The following is a 15530-nucleotide window of genomic DNA, read 5'->3' as shown; positions in this document are numbered from 1 at the left end:
AGAGAGAAGAATTGATTGATGTTAAACTTGTTTTGCTATAAGATACTGTGAAGTAAACCAACTTCTTAAAAAATTTAGTTTCATAAAACGATGATTTATCAATCAAATCAGTTGTTCACTTTTGTCTCGGGCTATCAGCCCATTATTCTCTCAGGTTATTCTAACCAGGTTGTTATTATCATTATTGTACCATTGTCTTGTATTGCTATTATGTCGATTTTCTAATAAAAAAAAATTATTTTTTTTAATTAAAAAAAATTTACTTGGTCACCCCGCCCCTGTTAGTTTATTTGTTTCTCTCCTGCGTTTGTACAAGATGTCCCAACGAACGGATCTACAGTAATGTATGTGGTTCAGTTTGTGTCGTTTGTATAGACATTATATAGATAGAAAAACACTTAGATATTAGTTCAAAGGATTTGAATTATAAAAGAAAATCAAATCATTTTCATCAGAGATTTTTTTAATCATCACATCCATGGGAAAGCTATAGCGTGTCCCGAAAAAATAAATTCAACATTTAATTTAGAGCAAAAGAAGTCAGTTTGACATTGGCTAGTCATATTTGACTTTCCAGCTCAAAGATGAATGTTAAACATGCCATATTAATGTTTTCAATCAAATATGTTTTTAATAAAAAGGATTTATTATATTAACATCCACGGCCTGAAATAGGAATAAAAATCTGCTTTATGTTGTAAGATATTATCAATGCAAGATGTAAGATCAGATGTCGAAATTACAATCAACTTCAATTTGGTGACATTTTCTTGAATAAAGACATTAAGGATTAAAACAAATCTATTTTGATTTATAACTTCTGATTTGGTCACGTAAACTTCATCCTAACCGCAAAGTTATTTTGTCCCATAAATCAAACTATGAGAATATCAATTTTTTTTAACATTTTTGGTTTAAATAATTGTGTCATCTCGCCTTTAAATGTTTTTTTTAATGATATTACTTTTGACAATTTTAGTAATCAGGATTTTGACCAAAAAAATGAACTTCGAAAAGTATTTCGTCAAGGTAAGTTTTAAAACAACATTTGATTATACAAAAATAAAATACCTACCTATTGATTGAAAAATAACTTTGATGGTGGCACTATTTTTATAGGAAAGTACTAGGATTAGGAGTGTTAAGAAGTGGCTGTGGTGTGCGTGTGGCATATCTATAAAAGTGGCTGTATTCACCAATCTCATTTTAGGCTATAAAAGAAAATTCTTCAAAAAAATCTTTTCTGTTTAGTATCACTTAGGTGAAATCTCTATTCTTGACTTTAATGAATAAATATCTCGTTAGGTGTGATTGGTAAGTATGTCCACAGGAATTGAACCCAGTATTTTGGGATTAGTATAAACACCAAATTTCAATGCCACAGCTGCTGGTCACTCTTGTTATGGTGACAGGCTAAGACCACAAAGTGACCCCCTATTAACAGGTTTGTCAAAATGTCACCAAATTGTAATTTCAAACATGACATATTCTTTGAACTTGACAAATGTCCATTATATATATAATTTTTTTTATTTATTGAGGAAACTAGAAACATATAATGATGGCTTATGATGCAATATATTTATATAATATTCATGTTATTAATAATTTATATTGTTTTCTATGCTCATTTTTTAGGATGTGATTAAATGAATACCAATTATAGGATTAGAACCTAAACTTCAAGTCTCGATATGAGGCTTAAACATTGGCGCCGCTTATTGACCATGAGAAAAATCCTGGTATTCAGTGACTAAAGCCAGTATTGAACCAAAGACCTTGCAGTTTGAAGGCAAGCATGTTAACCACTAAACTACACCAAGCAATAGATTGACAGTGAAGGTAAGGAGAGTAAAGCTCTGTCTTCACTATCAATTTTGACAAAAAAATGTGGTGTTCCCAAATATGGTAGTGATATGCCCAAATACGGTAGTGATATGATATCATCATGTCCATATATGGGCACATCACATTTTTTTGTCACAGAAAGTTTGATAGTGTAGCCAGATCTTTACATTGTTTTTACGTGACTGCCATAGAGTTTAAAGTCATTTTTTTCGGGTATTTTCATGTTAATAAATTGTTTTAAGATTTTTTAAATACTCAAATTACAATAGAATAAAGTTAAATTATTTTTGTTGTTGTATCTGTGACCAGGCTGACTAGTATTCATAGATGGGACTTATTAGTTCTGAGATAAAAAGTTACTTAAATTTCAAGGCAAGCCTAAGGTTATATCTACAAACCAACAACTATTGCCAACAGACAGAACTAGAACTACATATGCCTAGAGATACAGAGAGATAGGATAGTCCTAGTTAACCCAATGATAATGCAAATCTTATTGGGTATCAAAGGCGTAGCCATAGGCCGCATTGTGTTTCCAATCGCATCCCTCAACTGCACATGTCTCCGCCCTCACAGCTGTCACGTTTGATGCAAATTTTGCTTGCAGACTACCCCTTGCCGAGCTACCAGGTCAATTCGTTAAACTCAAGGCAGTGGTAAGCTGAAGAAGAAACGATATTGTCTTTAGTATTTGGATTGTTCCATTGTGCTGCGTGGAAATTCTTTGTTAATTTGCTGTATCCTGTGAATTGTGTTTTAGTACAGAAGTTGTGGTATTATTGAGCAGAGGTGGTTTAAAAAAAAAAAAATATTTTAAAAGGTAAGATTTTCATTTATTGTTTATTACCTTTATTGGTTTAATTTTGTTGATGATGCCTTGTAATATTTATGCTGTATCCCACATTAGTTCATGCTTTGTGTGGTAAACAGTGTATATAAGCTTATAGTTAATTTTAATACCATTGGACATTATTTGTTAAATAATATTATAAAAGGTAAGTTTTTTTATTGTTTCTGTCTTGAGGATTTCTAAGTCAACTAATAAGTTTGATATGGCAATATGAAACAAACTCCAAAAAAATTGAGGCAAGCCATTATGAATGTACATTTCCAACCTATTTTCAGTCCTTTTAAAACATTGTAAATATTGTCTTATCTTTGTATTGTGATTTTAAAATTTTATTGTAAGTTTTTTAATGTCTTTTTATGAGTGTTTTTAATCTATGCTCTAAAAAACAGGACCATATGTAAAACAGGTGCAATATATATACCTGATATGTTTTTATCTTGTCTAAATATATATAAATTTAAAAAAGTAAAAAAAAAAATTAAAAACAATTTTTGTTTGGTGTAGTATGCTGGCATGTGGGCTAGTAAAATCTATAAAGATATAATACACATCTATTTTAGTCATTATCAACATGTCATTTTTCATCAAAATTAACAAAGTCACAAAAAAAATATTAACATAAAGGTACTCAAAATTATACAATGAAATACACACATCTTAAAAGAGATAACACAAATTAAAACATTTTTTTTTTCAGTAAAAAAATTAAAAAATTATCTCCTTGGAATGCTTAGTCTATCTCTGAAATGGTTGCAAATTGGTTATTTTCATGTGTATGATTCCTCATTGCATGAACATGTCACGTTGTACAGTAATTGGATTAAAATCACAAGTCAACATTAATCTTTGCAGTTCAAAGTGCTACATGTTTACATTCAATCAAAGATTTCAAGACATTTTTTCAAGAGGAAATTCTATGTGCTTGCTGTTGCACTTTACAAAAAATATGTACAAATCATTTTTATACCTCCATGGTATTAAACAATTTTAATAACATATTTTCATGCTCAGATGTACAATACGCCCACCTATTTGAACATAGTATGGGACCGGACTTATATCTGAGGACCAGAATGGGACCGGGCTTATATCTGAGGACCAGTATTGGACCGGGCTTATATCTGAAGACCAGTATGTACATGACTCATCCTATAACATTAATCATTTTAGTTGCCATAATATGATATTCCCAGGTGAACCTTCCAACTTGCATTAATAATAGTATATGATTATTGAGTACAAATAAACAGGGTACTCAATTAACAATATAAGAAATATAATGGACATTAAGATTTACTATATGACACTATCATTGTATTTATTAAATCTAATTATTAAAACAAAAATGTCCTTGATTCAAATATCAGTAACAGTTGCTATTCCGGTTAGGTATGATTTGCAGTTTAATCAATTGTACATGAATGAAAAGTAACACGTTTAAAATCCAATAAATTAAAAGTTTAATTCGGTAAATATGTTTGTATTGGCATAGCGGATCGAAGATGAGCCCAGTCAATGCAAAAGATAGGACTTTATATTCAGCACTTCATGTCGGAAAAACATTAGTAAAAACAATGAACAATGAATTTTTAAAGAAAACAATGTTTATTGAGGTCCCTGGTCTATTTATTGGAAAACGATGGGAGGTATTATATCTCACAGGGTTCTGGCCAAACAACATTCATTGTATTGCAGTGACCCCAAAATCAGGTGCTCACCTTCTCAAAAGTGATGCTAATTCAAGAAGACTGTACGAATATATTTAAAAAAAAAAAAATTATGAATATATCACCAAAAAATAATCATTAATAAAGTTTTATAGATTTATACAATTTTATAAAGTTTTATAGAGTTATACAATTTTATAAAGTTCACTAGAAATGTGTATAACTTCTATCCACAAATTAATTAATTTTATTGAATATCTTTCTACTAAATGACTGAATTACCTTTTCTGTTATTTTTTTGTTAAATTTCATATCAAATTGAAAATGTTATTATTCTGTTGGCAGAATAAATTTAAACGTCATTCCATATAGAAAAAAGTAACTCCATAAAATTATCTTTGTCACTTTGAATTAAAGCTATGTCTACACTATTAAACTAGTTTGACCAAACAATGTGATGTACCCAATATGACATCATTATGTCCATATATGGGCACATCACATTTTTTTGTTTGGTAGTGTAGACAGAGCTTTAGACTATGTAGCTACTCACATAAATTTGATTATACATGGTTAATAACTAGAGAATTTTAAAACATGATAAAGTTTCAAATATTGATCAAGTCAATCTGAATTAAAATAAATCGTAATTGTACAATTATTGTAATGTTGTTCTCGTGTTGAAACTAATTTTATTTTATTATTTTTAATTTAATTTTAAAACCGTTTAACTTAACATTTTTTTACGTCTTTTATGTCAACCTTGATTATCATTGATTGAACTATTTTTTGTAAATTAAACTAAATTTGTTTTATTAATACGTTCAGTAATTTAATTTATTTTATCATTCCTCTATAATTGTATCATTTTAATTTTATGATATTTAAACGAAGCACTTTCTTGTTTTGGGGATAATAAATCAATCATTTTTACTAGGAATTTTGATATCAATGTCCACACTTTATATAATTTAATTAAAGTTAGTTTATTTTGTAGGTTAATTTTTTTTAAAGGATAATATCAGTGAATTACAAAAACAATTACATATTTTTTTTAAAGGAAATATTAATATCTGTTACTCATAGAAGATGGACATTTAGTGTCACGCCATTTAAAACTCTGAGAATCCAGTGTCATTATAGCCTAAGTGCTATCTAGCACTAACTAGTTGTTGTCAATATGATTGGTTATTGCAAATGACTTCGCTGTTTTTTGAAAATGTAATCTTAAAAGCCTCCGCCCTGACGATGATGTACGTTCAAATTATAATTATTATAATTTGTTTTTCTATGAACTACATATCAATATTTAATATTTAGTCTTTTTAATATTTGTTTATATACTGAATGTTTGATTCCAACCAAATACAATTATTTCATTTATACTGTTGGTTATTATTATCAGTAAATTCTTTTTTGGGAAACCCTTGGGACCCTATAAAGGTGACATTTTTTTTTGTTTGGAAAACGAGAAAAAATAATGTTTTAATACTACAGCCAATCCCTATTCAATTCATTTTATCATTAGCCTGTATGTTTATGCAGTTTGATGTAATTTTCTTGAAGTTTTATTCTCTTAATTATGCCAAGCAAAATGAATTTCCATTTTAAGTGGACCAATAAAATGTCTTGAATCTTGAATTGTACTGTAGGCCTATATATAAATCTAAAATTACTGGAAAAATGAAAATACTGTGGATATTATTGACTGGATCTCAAATAAAATAAAAAATCACAATGATAAACTAAAACAAAGCAAAGCTTTTGGTAAAATTATATATTTAAAAAAACTTTTTTTTTCATTAATTGATTATTATTAAACTTATTATATTGTACACAATGCTGTTTTATGTATTTTCTGTGGAAATGAATTGAAAATGATTTAATCAATCCGGTATCCTTGCACAGTACTTTAAAAATATCTCTTTTCTTAAAGTTATAAAAAGAGAATCGGATATGTTTGTTATTTTTCCTTTGCTATTTAACCAGAAATCCCAAATGTACCATTCTAAAAAAACATATTTTTGTGTCAATTATATTGTAGTTTAAAATTATTGAATTATTTTCAAGGATGGTGATTATACTTCATTTTAGCGTTCTCTTCATGATTTCACTTTGTAGCAAGAAGATTAAAAATACATGTATGGGATTTTTAGATATTTGTTTCTGTGACTATAGTTTGCACTTTAAATTGATAAATGATAATTTGATTAAAGGGGTGAAAACCTTGCCCCCTATCTACTATTAATTGCCACCTCGGTTATACCCAGAAATGTCTGGTTATGAGTCTTTTTTTTTTTAGATATTCACATTTAGAACTCTATTTTTCAGTTTAAAAAAGTACATGCATATGAGTGCCAAATTAAATAATACAATATGTATTCACATGGTAGGAAAACTGCTGTAACCCTCTTTGCAAACTGTTAAATTTAATTGTTGTTACAATCTAGATGGGATGTAAATAGATATCATGTGTCCACATAGTACTGTACATTTTCATGCAAAATTATCTAGCGGTTACGGCATGGATGCTTTAGTTCATAACCGCTACATGGGGATAGATTCATGCCAGTCGCCTCCATGGTATCTGTTTTCTTTGATGGACTGTAGGTCCATTGATCATCGTTCGTCAGTGTACACTATTATACCTAAAAGAAATTGCCATGTTGCCTGAGCATGTCGGCATCAATTAAAAAACATGGTCGTTCAGTGGCTTTTTTCCCATTTGTTTTAAAGCTGATTTTATGTAATTGACAATAATTATGTAATTTTGCTAACAGAAAAACTATAACTGGGCCAAAAAATAAATAAATAGAGGGCGATATGGAAAATTCATTTGTGTATGCAATAACTGAACTATAAAAAAAAATGTTATGCTCTATTGCCAAATAAAAAAAGGATAGATTTGATCAAATTTTAGTTATTCAGATTTAGGGGACATAACAATTTTGGTAAAGACATAGGGTTACCGTGGTGCGCTAGTTTCCAAGCTTTTTAAGCAATAACAGCTTATTTACTACAATTTTCATTTGAAAAAAACAATTTTGTATTTGAATTTCTTAACTTTAAGTTAGAATAAGTTCGCACAAGGAGCAATACTATAAGTTGGCTTTGTTTTTTAAAACAATTGTATCTGAATTTCCTAAACCTAATTTAGTACTAGCTCGCACAAGGAACAATACGATGTTGGCTTGTTTTTAAAGCAATTTTATATCTGAATTTCTTAAACCTAAAGTTAGTACCAGTTCACACATATGGAACAATATTATGTTGACTTTTTTTTAAAAAACAATTTTACATCTAAATTTCTTAAACCTAGTTTAGTACCACCAGTTTCTACTAAACATGAATCCACTACTTAGTTAGATTGCTGTACAACCTGTTTCTCTTTGGTACCAGTTCGCACATGGACCAAACTATAAAATAAGGATTTATAGGACCATAAAGTAGTCATTGCATTTGACCCTGATGGAAAAATTGTCCGATGTTTCGCTCTATCTCAAATCATACGTTTGTAGAATAACTATCACAACACTCAAGTAGTGAGACAAATAGTGAGTTTTATACAAGATTTGTGTCTGTAAAAACGGTAAAAGTATGATAGTACCTAGAGTAGTTTTAAATATTGAAAAGGCTGAAAAGGGCAATGACAGATCGGTTGAAAAAGGCAATATAATAAAGAAACACTACACATCCCCTCTTCTGCTTGTCGCTGCTGCTGAAGACAACTGTAAAACTAATGGTTTATGGTTGTAAGAACAACTTAATAGCGACCTGGTTTCTATCTGGCAATGTATCTTGAAGACAATAAGCATGAGTCTGGATAATTAAGTCATTTCTATCGCATTATTACTTTCATCACCTATCAATTGATTTATTCCACACGTAAGTGGGTTTACTTAACCTGTCAGAAAAGCTAAACTTTTTTTAACCAAGTACAGAAGTTAAGTTATCTGTCATCAAATAATTTCTTGCTTTTTAAAGTTCATTCCTGACATCTTATCTTATCCTAGTGTACTTATCCTAGGCGGACTGTCTTTGTTTTTTTCCTGGTTTCATTGTCAGCATCGCGTTCTATATTTAATGACATTTTCTTGTGGTTTTGCCAAAATAACAAATGTAATTCTTTAAAAAAGTAAAAACTAGATAATTTGGTGCTTGAATTAATTTAGAAAAATGTGGTATCAAGAGTGACTTCCTCACACTAATGAGTCTGTTTTGGCCAATGGTCTTTCGACATTGAAAGTTATTTAGATGTCAGTCAGTTATGTTAATGTAATAGCTATACTGTTAGTTATAAAGTTGCTAATAAATGATCATTCAGTGCAATTAATCACGTTCTGTATAAAGTTAGATTGGTCACATGCTAATTTTATCTGACCAATCAATGCAATTAATCATATTCTGTATGAAGTTAGATTGGTCACATGCTAATAACTGACCAATCAATGCAAATACTTGCATACTGTATAAAGTTAGATTGGTCACATGCTAATTTTAACTGACCAATCAGAGCAATTAATCAACTTAATTAGAATATTAGTCAAGATCAAGTGTGGGACATGTACTTATTAGGTAACCTGGTATTCATTGAAATTCTGTCATTTTAAAACTTTTTTATAAAAATTAGATTTAAAATTTGACCTAATTGATTTAATGACTAGATCTTCCTGTAATTACAAATCACCGCAATGGATTATGAATGATGGATTGAAACGAAAGTTTTCAGGATGTTGTCATGTGACATAACAATGAGATGCTTTATTTTTGTGACTTTTAAACGGTTTATTGGTTGTTTACATGATTTTGTGTGGTGAGTTCGGGTTCAAATCCCATGGTGGTTAGCATTTGGTTTATAGCTTGTTTGTATAATTTCAATGTCATTGTTACTAGTGTACTTTTTTTTGTAGATTATGTTTAATTGTTATGAATTTTATTTAATGGTTGATTGGTTGTTGACATGACTTTCTAATTGTGAGTTTTGGTTCAAATCCCATGTTTGTTATGTATGGTTTATAGCTTATTTGCATAATTTCAGTGTCATTGTTACTAGTGTAATTTTGTTTTTGTAGATTATGCTTTAATTTTATGAATTTATTTAATGGTTGATTGGTTTTTTACGTGATTTTCTGTGGTGAGTTTGGGTTTAAATCCCATGGTGGTTAGCATTTGGTTTATAGCTTGTTTGCATAATTTCAATGTCATTGTTTTTCTAGTAGATTATTATTCTATATTTTTGTGATATTTAAATGGTTAATTGTTTCTGTGGCGAGTTTAGGTTAAAATCCTATGCTACTCCTGTTGGTAAAAGTATGAGTTATAGTAGTTTTATATTGAAATATTAAAATGTGATTAAGCACATATGGCTTCATGCATACTACTAGTTGAAATTGTATTATGCTGCTGGTTTATTCATCATATTTTAACATATCAAATATAATAAAAAGTGATATAGTTATCTTCAAACAATATCAATATTACTTGCCCTTCCTAGCGTGCAGATAAAAAAAGTTGATAGTACGGGATGTAACGATAGAATTTGGAGCATTAACCCCAGTTTTTGGAGGACAGGGTCAAGGAGGACACCCCCATCAAGTCATTGAACATTGCTAAAAACGTGATTGCCGATTTAACCACAATGATTTCTAGGTACAGTACTTGTGCAGAGGGTTTATTTTGCTTTTCAACCCTTGTTGAATAATAATAATTGACTGCCTTGGTTATGGTGTATACAGTCATAATATTATAGTCAGTGTTAAGTTTTATCATTGTACAGTAGAATCTGTCATTTGGGATATCCCTATTTAGGGGTCACCCCTACTAAAGGGAACACTGAAATTATGGTGGCCAATATATATTTTAACACTATGGTCAATCCCTATTCAGATGATACCCCTATTCAGTGGACACTTTGTACCATAAGGGTTTCTTCTATAATACTAGAAAACCAACGCACAACCTAATTGTTTTGGGGTCCTTGCATCCCTCATTCCATCTTCAGTTTACTGTGTATAAATCGCGAAAAAGAAAATTATCAGTATTCTAATTTTATTAATTTGACAGAATTTAGTTAGGATCAAATTATATAAATTTCATAATTAAATTATATTTTTTATAATGAAAATAAAGTACATTGTAATATAGGGATTTGGGTTAACCTCGTTAGATAGATGATCTTAATGAATTTTATGCCCTCGTCTTTGAAGGGTAAGCCATGTCTGATTTTCCCCAACTTTTAAATAAAAACTGACCTTGACTATGGGAGATTAATGAGTAGTTGTTATCTTAGATTTTATTTCTAGGTTTTAGTCAAGGACAAGTGATGATTTTTTTATTTTCAAGGTTTGATACATGTTCAAAGTTACCAATATGGCCTACCACAACAGCCTCATGTTTTGGAGATGGTGTAGGAAATAGGCTAAGGAAAGGGTATTCTAAGTCATAGGTGCCATCAGACAGGGTCAGGGGTGTAAAAAATCCCAAATTCTAGTGAATTCTTATAGAAAAATTATTATATCTTAGGTCTGCCGTATAACTTAGACTAAACTCTCCATTAGAAAACATTTATCTTCTAATCTAATATTTGATAACAGAGAACCAATCTACCACAACCCTTTTCAGAGGAGATATTTTAGGGGAACATTTTTCTGGGAAATAATCAAGGGGAAATATATGTTTGAACACAACATCCAACCCGTATCCAGTGAGTTAACATGTTTTTTTGTGTCCCGAAGGTGTCCTCTTAATAGGGGTTTTACTGTAGTCTGTCTCTTTCTCTGCGTTCGTTGATGGAAATAAATGTTGAATGAATCCATCTATTAATGCCCTGTGGTCATCCTTAACCTAAATGACCATATTTAGCTAATCGTAATCAATTATTATGATTTAAAACACAAATTGATTGGACAACCTGACAAATAGTGACTTAAACTTAATTTAAACGAAAATTTTTAATTATATTTAAGGATGACTATATTGTGGTTATTTGGTCTATTGAACTAAGTTCACGGATGTACTCATAGTAGACAGTCTTCTCTGTCCATTAATTGTTGCCTTCCTTCTTTTCTTACTTACTGTACTCTAGTCTATTTGAAGAATTTCTAGGTGGCTGTATTGCAACTTACATTTGTCAAGATATTGTGGAATTTACAGAAAAATCTAAGAAATACCAACAAATTGAAATGATTTGGCATTGCCCTATCAAAGTAATAGAGTAGAAACTGTCATTATTTGAACTCTGGACCAGGTCAGGATTAAACCATGGACCAGGTCAGGATTAAACCATGGACCAGGTCAGGATTAAACCATGGACCAGGTCAGGATTGAACCATGGACCAGGTCAGGATTGAACCATAGACCAGGTCAGGATTGAACCATAGACCAGGTCAGGATTGAAACATGGACCAGGTCAAGATTAAACCATGGACCAGGTCAGGATTAAACCATGGACCAGGTCAGGATTAAACCATGGACCAGGTCAGGATTGAATCATAGACCAGGTCAGGATTGAACCCTGGACATTGGGATTGCAAGGCAATCATGTTAACCACAAAGCCACAGTTCTGCTTTTCTAATTTGCTATCATCTCTGTATTCTTTTATTGCACAAATTCATCCACACACTACACTACACTACCACACCTCCTGTACCCCATCCCCTATTCTCCCACCTTTTGTATAACCTATTTTTGCATAGTGATCTTCAAGTCGTTATTGCATTTAGTGCCAGCACCACTATATTTTTTATAGATAAATAGTTTATAAATAATTAGAAATATAATTGCATTATATGGGTATGCCATAGTAAGTCATACCTCTGAAAATCTTTTGAATTGGAAATAAACTTTAATATTTTTTAATTAAGATTGAAATATTAAATAAAGGTTCAATGAACTGATCGACAAAAATAGTAATGTGTAGAAAAAGAAAAGTCAAATATTTGACAGATTTGGAATCGTTTTATTTAAACTTTTCGTTGAATCACTAGCATATCACGATTCGAAGTCACAGGTGTCTGTTACGAAAGGGGGAAACCACTTACGTTACAGAAGACGAAAGTGTTAATTTGACTTGTTTTTGAATGCTGATGTATCAAGGGACTGCTCTAAGGTCGTTTGTCCAGGCTGCCTCTTCCTTTTTTCGTGATGCGTTATCATTTTCTGGAGCCATTTATGTTAATTTTTTTCTGTGACTGACTCATTTTGGGTTTAGCTACCAATCTAATTAAATGTATCCTGAATACTTAGTATTTCTAGAATTTATTCAGTAAATCAGATCTTGTTCTTATCTGAAAGATAAAATTATTTCTTTTTCATGGTTTCTAGCTGGTTATTGGTAAGTAAAATCTTTGTTTTTAAAAATGACTAGAACCCTTATCAGGGGACATTTTCTTGTTAAACCTAACAAGGGGTAATACATTTTTAACACTACAGCCAACCCCTATTTAGGGTCGACGCATTTAGGGTTTTCACATTTACCAAAAATACAAGGCAACCATATTATTTACAAAATGACTATTATAAAGTGTATTTTTGCGATAATTTTTTTTTTCTTTAATTTCATTACTCTCTTATTTTTGAGAGAGTATTATATAGTGTTTCCTTTTATTTATTCATTTTAATAGTTACGTTACCTTTATCTATTAATTTTGTATTATGTATGTGTTAAAATGAAAAAAAAAATAAAAATAAAAATAAAAATTAGGGTGGACGCCTATTAAGGGGACACTTCATCATGAAACAAACAAGGAGAAATATGGGAGGCTCTTCAGGATGTAAATCCCCTTTTGGGGATTTAGAGGGCTATCCCTGGTACCATACAAAATAATTGGGTTTTTTGTTTCCCTTTAGTAGGAGTTCTACAGTTAGATACCCATCCTCTGGCTGGGACATAAGGCTGCAACCAAATTCCTCTATTTCGTTGTTCATTCTTTGTCCATCTGTACTGCTTGTGATGTTTTGTTTCCATGGGTTAGTTAAATAATATAGTATAGTATAATACTTTTTCTATTACATGTTTTTAATTTGTATGTGATTTTATTCATGATCATCGTAAGTCTGTTAATATTCAATCAAAGAGATAATTTTCTATACATGTATTGAAATTTGTATATATGTAATTAATATTTATTTATCATACAACTCTCCCAATACCGGACACCCCTGGTCTGGCTATATTATTCTGATTTTCTGATATTTGGTATGTGTTTTTAATTGTAAAATCTTTTAAACTTCTTTTTTACTAGATGTTTTGAAACTACTGTATTACCTACCAAGTGAAAGCTATAGCATGCCAATAGCATTAAGAACTAAAATGAAAGTACTCTATCAAAGTACTACATCATCGAATGTGAAAGTATTGTTTGTACATTAAATCTACATAAAAAAAAAATAATAGTAAAAATGCACAAGCTATGATAAACTGCATTAACTGCAGTAAACATACTGCAGTAACACTAGCAAAACAGTAAAAGTATTGCAATAAAGTATTACAACAATTTTCAATTAGAAATAACATTTTATTATACAGTAATTGATGATCAGTTATGACCCCTAACATTAAACTTTAATTTAATTAGTTTGTTGTGAAGGTTTATTAGCCATGCTAATTAATGCAAGGCTGCAGCATGTAGTAAATATTTAGTTTAGAAAAATATCATCATTATTTTTACAAAGGGTCTGTTTCTGCTGCATAACGCAATTTAACCGGTTATTTTAAAATAGATTAAAAATAGATAACAATAACAAGACCGCGTTTCTGCTCAATTTGTGCTCCGAAATAACCGGTTAAATCTATGGGTGGTCGTCGAGCAAAACGTCATCATTACCCAAAATGCAATACACTCAGACGGAACTAGTAAGTTGGCTGTTTGTTTACATCGACGTCGTCAATACACACGTGTGTATATCGCCGAACATCTCAAACATGTTAAAATAATAAAATGTTGTCTACAGGTCTACAAGTTTTGTTTTTTGTAAAGCCTACTTACTGATCGCTAATAAAATTAATTCTCATGGCGCCTTCAATAACATGGGGAGGGTCGTGCAGCGCCCGATCGCCTAGGATAATTTTTATCTAGCCTAAAATTCCTCAACAAAGGCGATGATGATACGGCCCTTCCCACGTGAACGACTGTTGTCTTTCGCGAGCGCGGTCCTACAAAAAACCAAACGGAAACAAAAACGAGACTTAGAATGTGGCAATACCTACCAAACGAGAGTAGATAATTGTTAATTAATTATGAAACCCTAACTTTTATAGCAAAAATCGTCCGAATTTATGTTAAAAACGACGAGTTTAGCCACAAAAACTTAAATCAAACGAGAGTATCCAAGTCATAGAATATCGCACGCACATAGTGCCTTTAATAGAATAATGAGTATTAAACATTGTTTCGTATATTTATGTACTAACATAAATAATAACACATTTCTATGCTTAATAAAATCATATTTAATATATTATCAAAGGCTCTCATAACCTTTGTTTTCGGTCGATGTGATGTTTTTCTAAAAAAATTATATAAAACGATCAAATTAAGATTGTTCTCCTATTAAAGGCACTAAGGGCGTGCCATAAATACGCTCGTTTGGATTAAGTTTTTGTTGCTAAATTCATCGTTTATAACATAAATTCGGATGATTTTTGCTATAAAATTTGGGTTTTCATAATTAATTAACCATTATCTACTATCGTTTGGTAGGTATTTGCAACATTCTGAGTCCCTTTTGTTTCCGTTTTGGTGTTAATATAGGACCATCCATACCCTTCGCGAGCGTGTACTAACGCCTCAAATTGCTTTAGCTTGGGTAGTCCCCGGAACTCCACCCCAAATTCCTCTTTTACTTTCGCAAAAATGCTCTTATTTATTATCTGTGATTCTTTTCTGTTGCCTGCCATCCTTCCCCGTACTTTCTCTCCCCCCACAACTGAATAACATATCTTGTGATTTCATTCATCCACATACATGTTAACTTCTTCGTTCGACTGTCAAAACCACGAGGAAAACACACACCGTATGCGACGGTATCTGACCCGGGGTCACAACTGTCAATCAAATAACCGTTATTTTGTGTTGCAGCTAAGAATTGCTCAGCGATAACCGGTTAAACGGCGTTCTAACACCGATTTAAATTGGTGTTTTTAACCGGTTATTTTGCGCTGCCT

The sequence above is a fragment of the Antedon mediterranea genome, chromosome 10 (genome assembly GCF_964355755.1).
Source record: "Antedon mediterranea chromosome 10, ecAntMedi1.1, whole genome shotgun sequence".
Classification (NCBI taxonomy): Eukaryota; Metazoa; Echinodermata; class Crinoidea; order Comatulida; family Antedonidae; genus Antedon; species Antedon mediterranea.
This window is presented reverse-complemented; position numbering follows the sequence as displayed.